This window comes from Schistocerca nitens, chromosome 2 (assembly GCF_023898315.1).
Source record: "Schistocerca nitens isolate TAMUIC-IGC-003100 chromosome 2, iqSchNite1.1, whole genome shotgun sequence".
Classification (NCBI taxonomy): domain Eukaryota; kingdom Metazoa; phylum Arthropoda; class Insecta; order Orthoptera; family Acrididae; genus Schistocerca; species Schistocerca nitens.
In genome coordinates, this window is record NC_064615.1 from 1,192,491,919 (window position 1) to 1,192,508,117 (window position 16,199).

At 38.9% G+C, this 16,199-nt stretch overlaps 1 protein-coding gene across 4 annotated transcripts in view; it reads left to right on the forward strand.

Moving 5' to 3' along the window:
- The window catches only part of LOC126237536 (thiamine transporter 1-like), a 713,275-nt gene that overhangs the window by 115,413 nt on the left and 581,663 nt on the right, over positions 1-16,199 (forward strand). Inside the window, exon 1 of one of the 4 annotated variants that reach the window (XM_049947720.1) lies at positions 7,267-7,656. The exons of 2 other annotated variants lie outside the window; for them this stretch is intronic. The gene's annotated coding sequence lies outside the window, so the exon portion shown is untranslated. Of the gene's footprint in view, positions 1-7,266; positions 7,660-16,199 lie in introns of those variants that run through there. One more of the 4 variants, XM_049947719.1, reaches the window with a different exon arrangement.

A 16,199-nucleotide genomic window follows, 5' to 3' on the forward strand; every position in this document is an offset into this window, starting at 1 on the left:
AAGTTGATGTACTGCCTGTGCTTTACAACCAAATGTAACTTGTCCACTAGGTCAAGTTTTTTTTATCTAATGGTTCATGTGCAGTCATTGTGAATTGTAGCAGAGGCAGAAGTTTTACAGTCCACAATGTCCAAAGGGTCAGGTCCAGTATTGACATGCAATCCATTAGTGAAAGTAAACTGTGCCATAATTGGGAAGGAGATACTTCGGTTAGTTCCTCATCATAGATCCCCTGTTACACTCGCTTCTCAGGGGTGTGATTAATCCATTGTAGCAGTGCACAGAACTAAATCTCATGCTAGTCACTGTGATACACCGCTTCTACATTAGCCACTCTTTGTTCAGCAACGAAAATTCGGCAAAAAATCCATTGCGTAATTTATAGCAAGTCATGTTTTCATAACACTCAAACATTGGACCAATAACTGTAAAACATGAACAAATCTCGTTACGTTCTTTTTGTCACAGTAATTAAATTCATACAGTCACTTTCAGCTTATTAAATCATGTGTGCACACAAATACGTGACTATAATTAAACTTCTGATAAACGTATATGAAATACACTAAACTTTGATCCAACTCTGAAAAGAGATTAATTTCTGCCAGCACACATTCTAATAAACATTTCGGAACAGTTTTGATTCTGTCCAACAGATGACAGTTTTTACTAGCTCATATGTCTGAGCAACTCTGCCACTCGCTATCTTAGATTTTTTATGCTAATAAAATCTGTACTGTTGTATTTTTGAGGTAATTTTTGTCAAGAAAACATTTTGCTACCAGAAAACCACTTAGCAAGTGGGCGAATGACATTCTTTTATCTGAAGAAATTAGTTACTGTCTAAATCATACCCACAAAATAGTAATCAACACTTTATTCACCACTGTACAGTCGAAAGCAGCCATAAAGGTTATTTTCTGGGAAAACAGAGGGAAACTTTGCACCACTGACAAAAAAGGAACAGAATAGATCCACAGTATTTTTATTAATTTGTTTTAGACCTGATTCAGCTTGGGAGAAACATTATGTTAATAATGATTACTGCTACGAGATTAATGTGTTGTAGCATGGTACTAGTGCAAACACGTGCTATAAGTTCGACATTATACAGTTTACAGCACTGATAATATTAAATAATGCCTGGAACCTACAAGAAAAGGAACACTTGCTTGGGAATGTTAAAGAGCATGTCTAAACCACTGCTAGATACTAGTAAAGAAGTCAAGGACACAAAAATCCTGTCAGTGCTTGATTATTATAGTGATGAAGGCCTGTTAGAACAACAAATTCAATGTTCAAACTGTGGTGTCACCGCCAGACACCACACTTGCTAGGTGGTAGCTCAAATCGGCCGCGGTCCATTAGTACATGTCGGACCCGCGTGTCGCCACTGTCAGGATCGCAGACCGAGCGCCACCACAAGGCAGGTCTCGAGAGACGTACTAGCAGTCGCCCCAGATGTACGACGACGTTGCTAGCGACTACCACTGACGAAGCCTTTCTCTCATTTGCCGAGAGACAGTTAGAATAGCCTTCAGCTAAGTCCATGGCTACGACCTAGCAAGGCGCCATTTGTAACATTGCATGTTTCTAAAGAGTCTCACTTGTATCGCCACAATCTCCAGATGGCTCATCAAGAACGATGTATACAATGAGGAATTAAAGTTAAGTATCCAAGAAGCTACGTACTTTTCTTTATAACATTCATTACGTATCCTGTTTCAGACCTCACTCCATCCTTCGTGAGTTAGCACGTGCATCTTGACCGCCTCTTTCAATTAGTGTACGTAGTGTTGGCAAGTCTGCCGACACTACACAAACGAAGGTTGGGAATCCTACTGAAGAAATCAAATGAAAGTGTTAGCAGCATCAACAGAGAATGAAGAGAGCCTATAAAAACCACAGGAAAAACTGAAACCAACCAGCAAACAGATAGTGTGTTAGTGACTACACAGCATGAAAATATCCATTGCCTTGATGTTATGGAAAGATTTATCGAAAATTGTGCAACCATAAATACCATCTGCCATTTCTCCATAACTGGAAATTGCCAGTAAATAAAGATGTACTTTCTCAGACATAAACTAGTCAAATGAAAACAGCATTTTCTCAGTGACAGAGTTGGTCGAAGGTGATGAATTTGTGCAAAATATTTTCCTAGTATAGTCACTGACATTTTGACACACCAGCATACCTAATCAAACATTGTACTTTTCTTTGATGATAAATTTTATTCACATTTGTTACTTTTTTTACATTTTAAATAAAGAGATTAACACAGTCCTGAACTTTCATTATTTTTGTCCTTTTGATACAAAAAAGTAGTAAATGTTGGTTTACTATAAGGTAACACAATTAATATTAAAGAAGGTAACATTGCTGCTAGCTATTAACCTGTATTTACATCACATGGGCAACTTTGCTCCAATTTTTAAAACATTATAAAATTCCAGAAATAAATCTTTGATATCTTTGTATGTTACTAAATGGCTTTTACATTGCCTTAGAACAGTCTAACTTCGTTTTTGAAAGGGAGCAAAGTAATCCCACTTTACAGTGTATTCGTTTAAAGTATCTTGTAGTCCATCTCCTCTGGCATTGTCTCTCCAATTTTATCCTCAATTGTAATCATGCTGAGCCTCATATTTATTGGTTGCTCATAAAATACAAGAATCCTTCTTTGTATACAGGGCGAACCTTAATAAATCCGACACTCTGCAGGGACAGATTCCTGACTGGAAATTGAGGAAAACAGGTCTATGAACATGTGTTCAGAAATGAACAGTGTACATGCAACGACAACAAATCGTCCTGGAACACAGCACAGAGCTGCTTCGCATCCACATCACAACAAATGTTCAAAGTGGCCTCCATGGCAGCTGTTATCATGCAGGATACACATAATCGTACTTTGGTTAACACAATGTTGGCGGGCCACTTGCCTGGAGCTTGTATTAGGGGTCGTCTCAATACCCTATAGAACTCGGTCCTCCAAATCTAGTCTACACACAATCCGCTACCTCCATGCATGTTCGTCTGTCTAAAAGGACTCATGATCACAAAACGGGCTTGAAAAGTTGTGTGACGTGGTTGGTGTAGGTGAGGGCATTTGTTTTAGTATAGCCGTGCTGCCTCTCGACTGTCTCCTCTCCTTGGCCATACAAAAACACCATCTCGACTTGTTCCTGAGATGAATACCGGATCATTTTGCTCCTTACACCACGGTGTCTCAATCACACAGTCTGGAACACAAGGAACACATGGTCAGATGAACTGTCGTTTGTCAGTGCCGTCTACGGTGGCAATGATGGGTTTCCTGACCATGGTCATAAGACCTTTTCTCCTACATTTTGTCTGTTTTTAAGAGTTCACCCTGTATTTCGTCATCCCTGGCGCCAGATCGAACAGATTTCGTTATTTGCTTAGCTCTTTCCGGTAAACTGTCTACAGAGATTTTTTATTTTTATACATTACCGTTTCACTGTTTGTCGTAGGGTGAACTGCTCGTGATTTTTCTGTTTAATAACAGTAAGCTGCTGCCCTCTGACCTCGGTTGCTGTATTCCTTGCTCTTAAATTTTCCTACTCATTTCTATAAAGTCATCAATTAACTCTCTACAACACTAACGTGTGTCTGCTATTTTAAAATTCACTATGCCCACACAGACGAGAAACACTAGCCTGAACAGAGCTGGTAACTTTCACGCGTACCATTTTTTTGGCAATCTCCTGTCCACACGTTACAACTTTTCAACATAGATGCGACTTGGCACACAGATTCGAGCAATGTTACTCAAACCTGCAACTCCAACTTCCATATTTCCACCAAAGAGTTAGAAAACTATCTCCAGCATCTGACTTTCTGCACAACTCAAATCTGCGCAAATATCCTGAGCACAAACGACGATTAGTTCGCAGTGATATGTGCGCAGACACATCGTTGGTTACGCCTTCACAGCAAATATTTAAATGTCGGAATCTTCCCTTAAGCTGGGTTTACACTAGCAAGTCGCTTGCAGAAGTTATTTCTGCAAGTTATTGCTAGCCTCTTGCAGCTGTGTTTACACAGCAGCGCAAGAATTAAGCAAGATTCTTCCACAAGTTCTTTGGCAAGAAAATTGCGTCAACAACTTGCTGATACTGTTTACATATGCTTTCAGTACCACTGCAAGTGTGAGCCGAAGTGTAAAATGACAAGTAGCCGGGTGAGATATGCTGCAGCTCTTGTAATTGTAATGCAAAACGTGAAAAAGAAAAAGAGAAGTATTTGGGTTAGAGAGTAGATAATGAGAACATCGCAAATTGGTGCCTTTTTCAAGAACTTAGTATCGAGAGCATGGATACTTTTGAAAACTTTTGCAGAATGTCCTCAAATGATCTGGAATATTTGTTGATGTTAACAGCGCCCGTCATATCAAAACGAGACACAAACTTCGGTACTGCTATTTCAGCAAAAGAACTTTTGCTAGTAACTCTGATTTATAGCTACCGGTGAGCTAGGAATAAAATAGGCATTTCATTTATTTATGTGAAACATACAACCAAAAAAAGTTTGAATTTTGAAATCTTTTCTTTGTAGGAGACTCATACAAGTCCCTAATGTACTTGTTTCATATTCCCGTCAGCACGATTTCTCTGATCGTACCCGATGTATGTACAGCCATTTTTAACGTCTTGAAAAGGGAAAATTATTTGAAGGTATGTGAAAACACAACAATGAAATTAAATTTGTATTGAAATAAACTGCATTTTACACAATGATATGCCTATAAAAATGTTTTTTTTCTTCTAATGCTCATAAAATGTAAAGTGACAAGCTAAGTAAATAGAACATGTAATAATTACACATCGTCTTTTTCTAGACTCGTAAAACAACAAGCGAGTGGATGCAGGTGGCAAAGGGGTTGTGTCTTCAAGTTATGCTACTTTCTATGTACTTCTTTTATATATGTGTCGAAATCGACGAGATTTCATTTAATGCGCTCATCTTCTTCACTCTATCCTTAAAGTCTCGGTTATGCACGTTCCGTATTTCGGGGTAGCTCTCCACGGCTTCAATAAAATGTTCTGTATCCTGCTTCATCCATTCCCGTTTCTTCCCCATTTCTGAAATTTTTTTTGCATGTAATACATAAGATGGTTGCATAAAATTAAGTCATCACATTAAGTAAAATGTTAAATATGAGTGTTATGCAGACGACATGCTTACTATAACTTGCGCTTCCTACTTGCAGGAAACAGAAATAAATCCTAAAAGCTGCAAGTTACTTGCCGATACTTTTGGCGTGGTGTTTACACTGGAAGCGGAAAACGTGTGCAAGTCACTTCCGCAATAAATTGCTACGGTCGCAAGTCGTCTTGGCGATATGTTTACACTCGCAAAGCGCGCGGCAAGTTCCTCCGCGGATGTAAATTGCTGCAATAACTTGCTACTGGAAACCGAGCATATTAGATGCTCTGGAAATCAATATTTAAAATCATATTCGTATTTGTTATAACTGTGTGCAATGTACTGTAGACCCTATGGCTGTATTGTAACCCAAATGCCAAATAAAATAACTTAAAAATTATGTATCTCTTTGTCGGTAAGGCCGGTATTACACTAACAAATTTCTTTGTCAAAGATTTGATCAAAGATGTGATCAAATATTCCGTCAAATATATTTGACAAAGATCTTTGACATAGCGCTAGAAGGGGTATTACACTGTCATCAAATTGTTCGTCAAAGTTAAAGATGGCTGACAACAACTTGTTATTAACCGCAGCAGTTGCACGTACCGCAATTGCATTGTGTGCACATGCGGAAAAGAAGTGGGGGAAAAAAAAGGAACCATACATACGAGGTTGACAGTCTTCAATTCCTGGGATTACAACTTGATAATAAATTCAGTTGGGAGGAGCACACCACACAACTGCAGAAACGCCTTAACAAATCTGTATTTGCAATTCGAGTGTTAGCAGACATAGGCAACATAAAATGAAAAAGCTTGCATACTTTGCCCACTTTCATACCATAATGTCATATGGGATAATATTTTGGGGTAAGTCTTGAAGTCAAACAAAAGTTTTCAGAGTCCAAAAGCGTGTAATACGTATTATTTGTGGAGTAAATTCACGGACGTCCTGCAGAAACCTCTTCAAAGAACGGTATACTAACTACTGCCTCTCAGTATATTTACTCCTTAATGAAATTTGTCCTAAATAATATATCTCTTTTTCCAGCAAACAATTCAGTTCATATATACAATACCAGGAACAAAAAGGATCTGCGCAAGCACTTACTTTAGTTCAAAAAGGGGTCCACTACTCAGGAACACTCATCTTCAATAATTTGCCAGCAAACATAAAAAATTTAGTGAGAAATAAAGATCAGTTTAAAAGGAGTCAGAAAGACTTCCTACTGGCCAACTCCTACTCCATTGGCGAAATTTTTAATAGAAACAAATGATGTATTGTATTTATTCATACTATCAGTATTGTTATTTCAGCTTTAACAAAATCGACATGTTCCACATCCACGAGGATCTCCTCAGCAAGGAACTATGGAACGAAAAACTAATCTAATCTGGGTGAAGCCGTGGGTTTTACGACGACACGATAAAAGCATTCTACAAAACTTGTTGCGTGAGCTTACAGTGGAAGACGTCAAGTAGTACATCAATTACTTAAGAATGGATGAGCATACATCTCTGTATGTGCTCAATGAAGTGTATCCTCATATCACAAAGCACAATATTCACTTAAGAACTGCTACATCTTCAGAAGACAGGCTCACTGTAACACTCCGATTCCTTGCTACAGGAATAGGGTTATGTTAGGTTAGGTCAGGTCTCCAATCTTCTTAATCTATTTTTGTATTCACGGTGCCTCACGTTGTAAAGCGCCTCATCAGCTTCAGACATCTCTATTAATTTTGTAGTTGTCGGCACACACCAATTGTATTTACAAGCAATGGTTATAAAAACACTACAGACGACAGAACGCTGCAGCGATGCTAGCGCTCCATGTGGTAACATGTCACATTGCAGTGAACAGAAGACAAGCGATTTCTTTGATCAAATATACAGCGAGGCCCTAGATTTGATCAAATATTGGACGACATTTGACAAAGTCCCTATTACACTATCAAATATCTTTGACAAAGATATTGGACAAAGAAATTTGATAGTGTAATTCCGGCCCAACCATAACACTAGAGTTTATTTCGTGTTAAATTAAATATCAAAGAATATCACAAGAAGTCAAACTTTGAGATCAGAAACCTTAGCCACATAATAATTCATGATTGAACCGTCGTATGAAGTTTTAAAGAATACCGTCCTGGATGTGATAAAATGGATCGTTTTCCCACTCGTACCGTAGTTAAATAATATAAATATACATTATTTCAGTTCTATAAATGAAGTATTTATTCAGGTTTTACTTTTTCTTATGTACTTTAGTTGGAAGCTGTGCGTCGACTGCTTGTACAGTCCGTGACTTATCGTAGTAACTAGTATGCCAAATAGGTTAATCCACTTGCGCCTTTATAGATAATGTAATGCAGTGTTTTAAAGTGAACTGTTTGTGCCAAAGGAGAACTATTCTTTTATCGATGAACACTGCATAAGTACAAGGTTATGTGTCGCTGGCTTCTGGATCGTATGCAAAACGGTAGTGAGTACTTTCGTATTTCTTGATGTAGTAAGTGCAGTGCCAGTCTTTCAGAATGATATTTTGTTGTAATCTCTGCAGATTTGAGTGGTATATCCATAAAGTACACTATGTACGATCGCATTTCATGAATCTGCTTTAACCGGAGTGTGTTCTAATAGTTCGTTACGATTGCGTTATTATTCTAAGACCTACCAAGATACACGCATTTTATGCAGTGTAAGACTTGATACATAGTTTCGTTTTTAACATTCAGTCGTACTTTATGTGGGATACATCGGAACCCACATCCATCTATTATCTGTGCTATATTGACCACCAGTTACATGTTTGCGACTTATTTGAACCCTTTCTACTACTTAAAAACTTTAACAAGGGAAGTACATCATTCTGGGGTTGAGGAAAAAAGACCGTTGTGTTTCATCATTGAGGTGCTGTACAATTACTATCACATTCTTTACAGTTAGGTGACGAAAAGTCGCACAAGCTTACTTTTCTAGAATTACATGCAATTCGATATTCTAGATTAAGGGTTTAAAACTTCGTCTTAGCTACATAGCAAGTAGCGTTGTTCATTGTAAATTTGCATGACAAACAGCAGTGTTTTGTATACAGACCTGCCTTGTTAAAAGTGCACGTGTCTATTTTCCTCGAAAATACATGTATAAATGTTAAGCAAATAATATGAGAGAAACCGCTAGCGTTTATACTATTTGAGAAACCAGTAGCTATATTCGAATAGCAGCTTTCCCACCATTTTCTTAGGTAATGTTTAGCTGGTGTAATCTGAAAAAGTTGAACAGTGTATTGATGGTTTATTCTTAATGCTGTCGACAGATTAAGCCCTCATGATTTCCGTTTCTGTTGTTAATGTTCACTTTGGTTGGTTCCACATTCTTGGAAGTTCTCTTCCTTGGTTGGATGAATGTCAACAAAAAATTTATGTAGTGAAGGTAGAAGCCTCAGCTTGCTACACACTAAGATTGTGTGCTTGTTAACTCAAGAGACTCTCATTGAAGAGGACTGGAATTCAGATCCTATCATGGCCATGTGAAGTTAGAATTTCCATAGTTCTCTGATTTTTCTTAAAGTGGATGCTAGGATGGGCCCATGAAAAACAACCTTAAAATTTCCTTCCCAATCTGAACTTTGGGATCATCAAAAGTAATCTTTCTCCTGTTCAATTTGCTCCAAACTTTACTTTTTGCAATAATAATAACTCTTTGTGTATCCAGGTCCAAGAAAATACGTGTAATTTATAGTACTATCCAATGACGTGTTTTGAGGTCTTGGTATTTGAACTTATCTGCCTTATTTCTGTGTGCTGTTTTAACTGGCTACAGCATTGCATTCAAAATGTCAGATATTGATACAAAGAATGTGTGTAATTTATTTCCTTATCTCTTGCTGTTATGTGCATCGTATCCTCTCTGTAACTGAATTTATTCTGAGCAGGAAATGAAAATTAAAGACAAAAAGTGCAGGGATACAATGGAAGAATGTGAATCAGGTCTCTGCATGATGTGCCAGTTAGTATGCTATACTGCATTCTGACTGTTCATTATTTAAAGTCAAAATTTTCTATTAGTCCTTACTACAGTATCACAGTTCCTGTTACCCATACAAAAAATGGAAACAAACTGAATGACACTAGCAAATTATTTAGCAGGTGACACTTAGAGATGCCAAAACTCATAAAGTTAAATTTTTTAATTAGCTTACAGCGGACACAAAACATTTGCACACTAGTTTACATTTAGCAACCGATTATTATTTACTATTTTTCGCACGGATGGATCATTAATATTTGTTTGAAATTACACTTTGTGCCTTTTGGTAAGCTTTGAAATGGAACCTTATGCTGTTGTATAGTTATCGTCTTTAGCTTGTCTGGTGTCTTTTATCAGTATATTTCTGTCATCAGGAGAGATATCTGTTTATTCAGCACTGAACGATTTGCACATCTCAAGAAAGTAGGCTATCGGACACAATTAGGAACTGGAAGATAGTAGTGAAAGTAAAGAGAATGATATATAAAATGTATTATGTAGGGATCAGAATGTTGAGGTCGGAGAAGGATCAGAGTACAATACGAGTGACAGAGATGTGCTTTCTATGAGGGATCCTGGGTGGAACAATAAAGCACAAGGATAGAAACGAAACGTGCTTTAGAGTGATCTCGTAAACGTGCAGACAGAAAAAGGCCAAAATGATTCAGTCACGTTAAAATAATGGGAAAAAGAAGGCGAGTGACCTGCACAAGCAGAAATGTGTCAGGTAGGAAAAAGGAGAAGATTGAAAACAATTGTGTGCCTATTTTGTACTACAACATTCACCAACACATCCAAATCGTTATTCTTTTAATATTTGCATTATTTGAAACTGTGAGCAGACAGTGAGAGGGAGAATAACGTCACAATCACAAGTTTTAAAATTATCAGATTTCATTACTCAGCAATACTTCACTTCAGGAGCAAAATTTCAGTTTTGCACACACAAAAGTACATGGCACTATCCAGGTATTAGAAGCTAATAGTTCGTGCCTTTGGAAAGAGAGAGGGATAGGGAGGGAGAGGTTACAGGGGAAGGGTCGCTCACCCAGAGGAAACACACACTTGCATTGAGGACAAGGGCAGGTGACACTTGGATCCTGGTGACCTGCCCTTCTTCTGTAACCTCCTCCTGCTACCCCTCTCCCCTTCCTGAGGGAGGAACTATTAGCTCCTAACACTAGGGTAGTATCGTGTACTTTTGTGTCAGTGACTCATAGTGGTACAAGGTACACTCCACCATGCACTGTATAGTGGCTCACAGAGTACGTATGTGGATATAGATGTATCTACGGTACTGAAATTTTGTCTCCTGAAAAAAAGTATTGGCCAGCAAGTGTGTGATAATTTCTTAGTTACCGAGCGGGGTGGCGCAGTGGTTAGACACTGGACTCGCATTCGGGAGGACGACGGTTCAATCCCGCGTCCGGCCATCCTGATTTAGGTTTTCCGTGATTTCCCTAAATCACTCCAGGCAAATGCCGGGATGGTTCCTCTGAAAGGGCACGGCCGACTTCCTTCCCAATCCTTCCCTAATCCGATGACCACGCTGTCTGGTCTCCTACCCCAAACCAACCAACCAACCAATTTCTTAGTTTTCTCGAGTGGATTTTCCTTTTGACGCAATTAACACAAGTTGTTCCACTTTTTTAAATTGTCCATTGTATCATTTTTATGATGTGGAGTACATGTTATTGTAAATGTGATCAAAAGGATTTATCTTAAGAGTTTTTACATATATGTGTACTATAACAGTAAAAATTGCATATTATGAGCATAATTATGGATATGAAAATCAATTTCGTAAGAAAGTTTGCAACCAGATTATTAATGTGACGTATACTATATTTTGTTATCCAAACTTTTGCGCTCTGGTTGGAAACAAAGCTGACCGGACAGAATCCAAATGAAAGCTTAATGAGTCTATAATGGTGCACACCAAATATTTCAATCTGACAAACACAAGCATTGTGCAGTTTTAAGCAAGCAAAAATAGTCTGCCAACACCACAACCAGACACTAATAGCCACATACTAAACGAAACACTCAGTGTAAAATTCCATTATCTGGCTGGGTAATGAGTTAAGATGGGGTCAACACATTGACTGAGTGATTGAGAAGCTCAGTTTGACAAATTTTGCGTCGCACTGACCTAAAGGTGACGCTGTCGGCTTATTTTTCAGATTTTCTTTCTGTGCCATCTGCTATCTTTTGGGAAATATTTATTCAACAATATCTTCTCAAGTATGTGTTGGAGGGATGGCTCTGAAAATCTTACTCTCACTTCCCATGGAATTCTGCCTCAGTTTATCTATTGGGAAGATGGGAAGGCACGAAGATGTAACAGGCGTGGAAGCCCAGCCAAGGAGTTAGTGAGCGTAATGTAACTATAAATACATTTTGAGGGACACGAACTGTGTAGGCCTATATCTATTTTCTGTTCTTATCGGACTAAATTCTTGTGAGTGTTTATAAATATAGGAGTGTAAATTGTGTGGATTGGTGCTTTTAAGGTCCTGGCCTCATATTTGGGAGGAGGGAGACTAATGCTCTGTCCACCCATCTCTATTTAGGTGTTTTGTTCTTTCTGCAGCCTTATATGTCAGAATGTATGACCTTTTCCTTGTATTAAGCTGACAAATCCTATAGCATTGTGAAATGATCCCCATATGAATAAATTGGTACATTATGTTTTTTGTTGCTGATAGTAAAGACCGGTCGTAGGTGAGTGTGATTTGCACATTGTCAGTGCAAAGAAATTTAAAAAAATATACTATTAGCCATTTCTTGTAAATATTATCTGATGGTCTAAAGTAATGAACTGAACACTGCTTTTAGCTACATAACAAACAGCAGTGTTGACTGCAAAGCTGCATGATGAGCAGCCTTATGCTGTAAACAGCCATCTGTAGTTAGAGATGTAAATATCATTTTTCTTTGAAAAACACTGATTTGATCAAGTAAATATAAAGCTATCAGTAGAAGGTAAACAGCAGCTATTTAATATAACTCAGCAAGCTCTCTCTTTCCCCCAAAGTAGTGGTTTTTTGCTTTCCTCTTAAATTTGTAGTGACTTATCTGACTCAAATACAAATAGTATTAAGCATTGTAGAAATGGTTAACTGTTTACACAATACAGTTCTCGAAGGTATCCAAGGCACATTGAGGATTGATGAATAATGCCAGTTAAGTATACTGATGATCATGGGAATTTACTACTTAATGTGCTGGCTTTATTCCTCACACAGTCATGGCATGTACTCAGCCGTTGGTTTCTCAAATGAATAGTGTCTTTAGGACAGGTGGAATGCTTGTGCACAATCTTATGAACTTCAGATAGATGCAGAATCTTATATTTGAAAACTGTGTCAGTTGCTGTATATGGTGGCATTTTCACGATGTCTTCACAACCCATTTTTGCATGTCAAATAGTTTTAACCCGTGGTAGAAAAACCAAAAGAAATAACAACAGATGGTCAATTTACATAGTTCTTATCCTTACTACATCATACTTTTGCCAGAGCATTCTAAATGTGCAGTGGAGACTGTGTAGTAATTTTGCTGAAAAGTGTATTTCTTGTGTTGGATGTGAGCTTGTTAAATAACTTGCACAGCCTATGAAATTTAGCTTTGCTGGCATCCTTCTTGTTTTCAATGACTATTGGCTCAATACAGGGTACTTTTTTGAAGTGTCCCATACCGTTGCTGCTTATGGTAGTGTTAAAGATAAGTCCTATAAACATATGCCTGTCATTCTGTGATATGATGGCCATCTGTATGCTGGCACTACTAAAGGTGCTCAGTGTGGTTTATATTCATTCTTGCACATTCTCCAGCCCTCTTCCTCAAAGAATGGTGAACTGGTGCAAACACACCTGACTACCCACAGATTTGGTCTCATCCCTTGGGGCCACACTCTGTTAATGTGTGTGTGTGGGATCCAAAAATCTAAGGGGCTAAAGTGAAGTGGACAGGGTGACCACCTTATTAGACATTCTCGACCACTATGCCAATCATTATGTTAGGTACACTTATCTTGTGCTATTGGCTAGACTATAGCAGAATACCATGTCTCCCATTCCCTACACAAAATAATAGGTTTCCATTCCACTGCTTGTGTTGTTGACACTGCATTTAACAACTTATCTTACTTTAATCCACCACAACCTCATAATGATATTATCACAATATTGGCTGCTTTTGTTGGAGTTAGTTGTAAATGCTACATCTAACAACAGCATAACAGCCAGAGCAGTAAGATCAGAGAACAGTAAGAAGTGAGCAATAAATGTCAACTAATCGTTCTTGAGACAAGTAATGTGACCCACATCTCAACAGGTAGACATGTTATAGGACTACTTCTTGATTTGACCAGCAATGTATCCTGTAAGAACACTAGACACACTTCTTTAAACACGTTGTGTATGCTGGATGTGTTCCATGATCCCATCAAGAGCCACCATCTTTGTGATTGATTCATCCATCCATTCATCCACCATGTTCTGTAGATTCCTTGAAAAAGAAGAACCTATAGGCATATGGAATGACCCAAAATATCTATTAACAAAACAGAATATCACTATACTGGTTAATGTTATTAATGCTTATGCCAGATACATTTAATCAAGCAAATTAGAAAGATAGCTGTGCTTGAAAGAAACTACTGTCTTCTCAGTTATAATAAATAACTGTTATTTATATCTAGTCAATTGCTTGATTACATGAGTATTTTTCAAAGAAATCAGTTACCTCTATCTGCAAACACAAAGTCGTGTCTACTGTACATTACTATTTGTTGTGCATCTTCACAAGAACTCTGATGTGCATTATAGCTGACAGAAATGTGTAATTGTTGAAAAAAACATTTTCAGATATTTTGTAGATAGTATCTTATGAGCTATTTCTTAAATTAGGATTCCCATTTTTCTGCTTTGTTAGAGGTTGTGTAACTCCTCTGCGAGCCCAAAATAAGACACAAAAGTACACATGGAAATCACTTTCGTGTCTCATGTACTTTTTGTGTGTATCACATTTCAGCTGATACTGATTTCCACTGTCAACATCTTCATTGAGGACTAAATGTATTGGAACTAAATATAAGAATTCCAAATTCTTTAAAAGGCTTCTGCAAAATGTACAGTTATCTACTTCACAGTGTTCTCAGTGTTTGGATTTGCTGAATAAATACTTTGTTTACCTCAGGTGCACCACCACAGAAGATAATTTCGTAAGACGACAATTAGTGAATGCAAAATAAGCCAATGTACTTGTCCTTAGGTCAACACAATCGGAGATGCTTCCGAGGACCAAACTGCTGAACTGAGTGTTTTGTTTGGTTTATTTATGTGTTGGATCCATTTTATTTTGTTATTCATCAGGATCTCAAGGAATTGTGCGTACAGCGTTTCATTTAGTGTATGACCATTGCCATTTGCTTCTGGTGCATGCAGCTCTTTTGTGTACCTGAGACTGTATAATAAGGATCTTTGTATGAAAGGAAAATTCAGGTGAGTAAACTGTTACACTATACCAAAGAAAACTACTCACCAAAACTTACCTTCAGAAGTTAAAATACCTAGCACTGCTCCTCCCAGGGGGGCTCACAGTTCTTTCGTGTGTGGCACACATGGGCCCCTGAGCTATTGCAGCCAATTCTTCCTTTCCTAGCTGTATTTCCTTCACCCTGCCCTCCCTCCCTATCCTCGGTCCTTTTGCCTGTTTTTTTATCCTTTTTGGCATTTTGGTCCCCACTTGAGGTTTGACCTCCACTTGAAAAATTCCTGTTTTTTAGTTTGAGACATTTGGGAAAGAACTCCCTCCCTAGTGTCTGCAGTGTGGATTCCTCTCCCCCCTTCCTTCCTCTCACCCTGCTCACCTGTAGCCCCCTTCCACCCTGCTAGGTCACCAGCACGTATAGTCAGTCCATGTGATCGGGCTGTTATGTACCCATATGGCTGAGCCCTCTGACACCACAGGGATCACACTAATGGTACCTGAGGTGTTCCCTCCCCAGGTATGCCAAGGAGTGGTTGCTTATCTTCTTGGAGCATTGGAACTCCCTGCAACGGCCGCCGTGCCAGACTGCCCTTGCTGTGGCTGGGTGGTGCCCGTGGGGAGAGCCCCTGGTCGGAGTGGGTCGTATTGGGGCAGATGCTTGGCACGTGAAGCGTATAAAGCTGCAAAAAACTGGCTGTTCTCAAACAGCCATCTCTTCAAATGACGAAGGATCATTGAATGCTGCTCCGTATGACCTGGCAACTTTCCCTGCCCTGGCTGCACCTCACCTGTATTAGGATGCATGGGACACATTCACCACCACAAAACCATTGTTTTTCTTGGAAAATATTGAGGACACGTTTGGTGAAGTAAGATGCGGTCAGGCTCCTTGTTGATCAAAGCTGCTTCTGCCACACAATCCGCAGCTCTTCATGCCTGTGATCATCTTGGCAATGTCCCGGTGTCTATTACTCCTCGCCAATCTCTGAATATGGTCCAGAGAGTAATTTTTCATAGGGACCTCATCCTGCAAACTGATGAGGAACTCGGGGCTAATCTGGAGTGGCACGGAGTTCATTTTGTTTGACATGCACAGAAGGGTCACAAAGACAACCACATTGATACTGGTGTCTTCATTCTGGCTTTCAAGGGGTTACCCTCCCAGAGAAGGTCAAGGTTAGGTGCTACAAATGTGATGTGAAGCCATACAACCTTCCACCTTCACAGTGGTTTTGGTGCTTGCGTTTTGTGCATATGTCTTCCCGCTGTACTGCAGGCCCTTTATGCGGTGACTGTGGCCACCCACTCCATGAGGGAATCCCCTGTGTTCTGCTACCTGTGTATGTCAATTATGCTTACCGCCACTCCCCTCGCTCGCAGGATTGTTCAACTTACAAGAGAAAAAAGAAGACCCAAGAATACAAGTCCCTGGATCACCTGTCTTGTGCTGAGAGTATGAGACTCTCCATCCAGTGTCACTATTTTCAACTTTTGCCT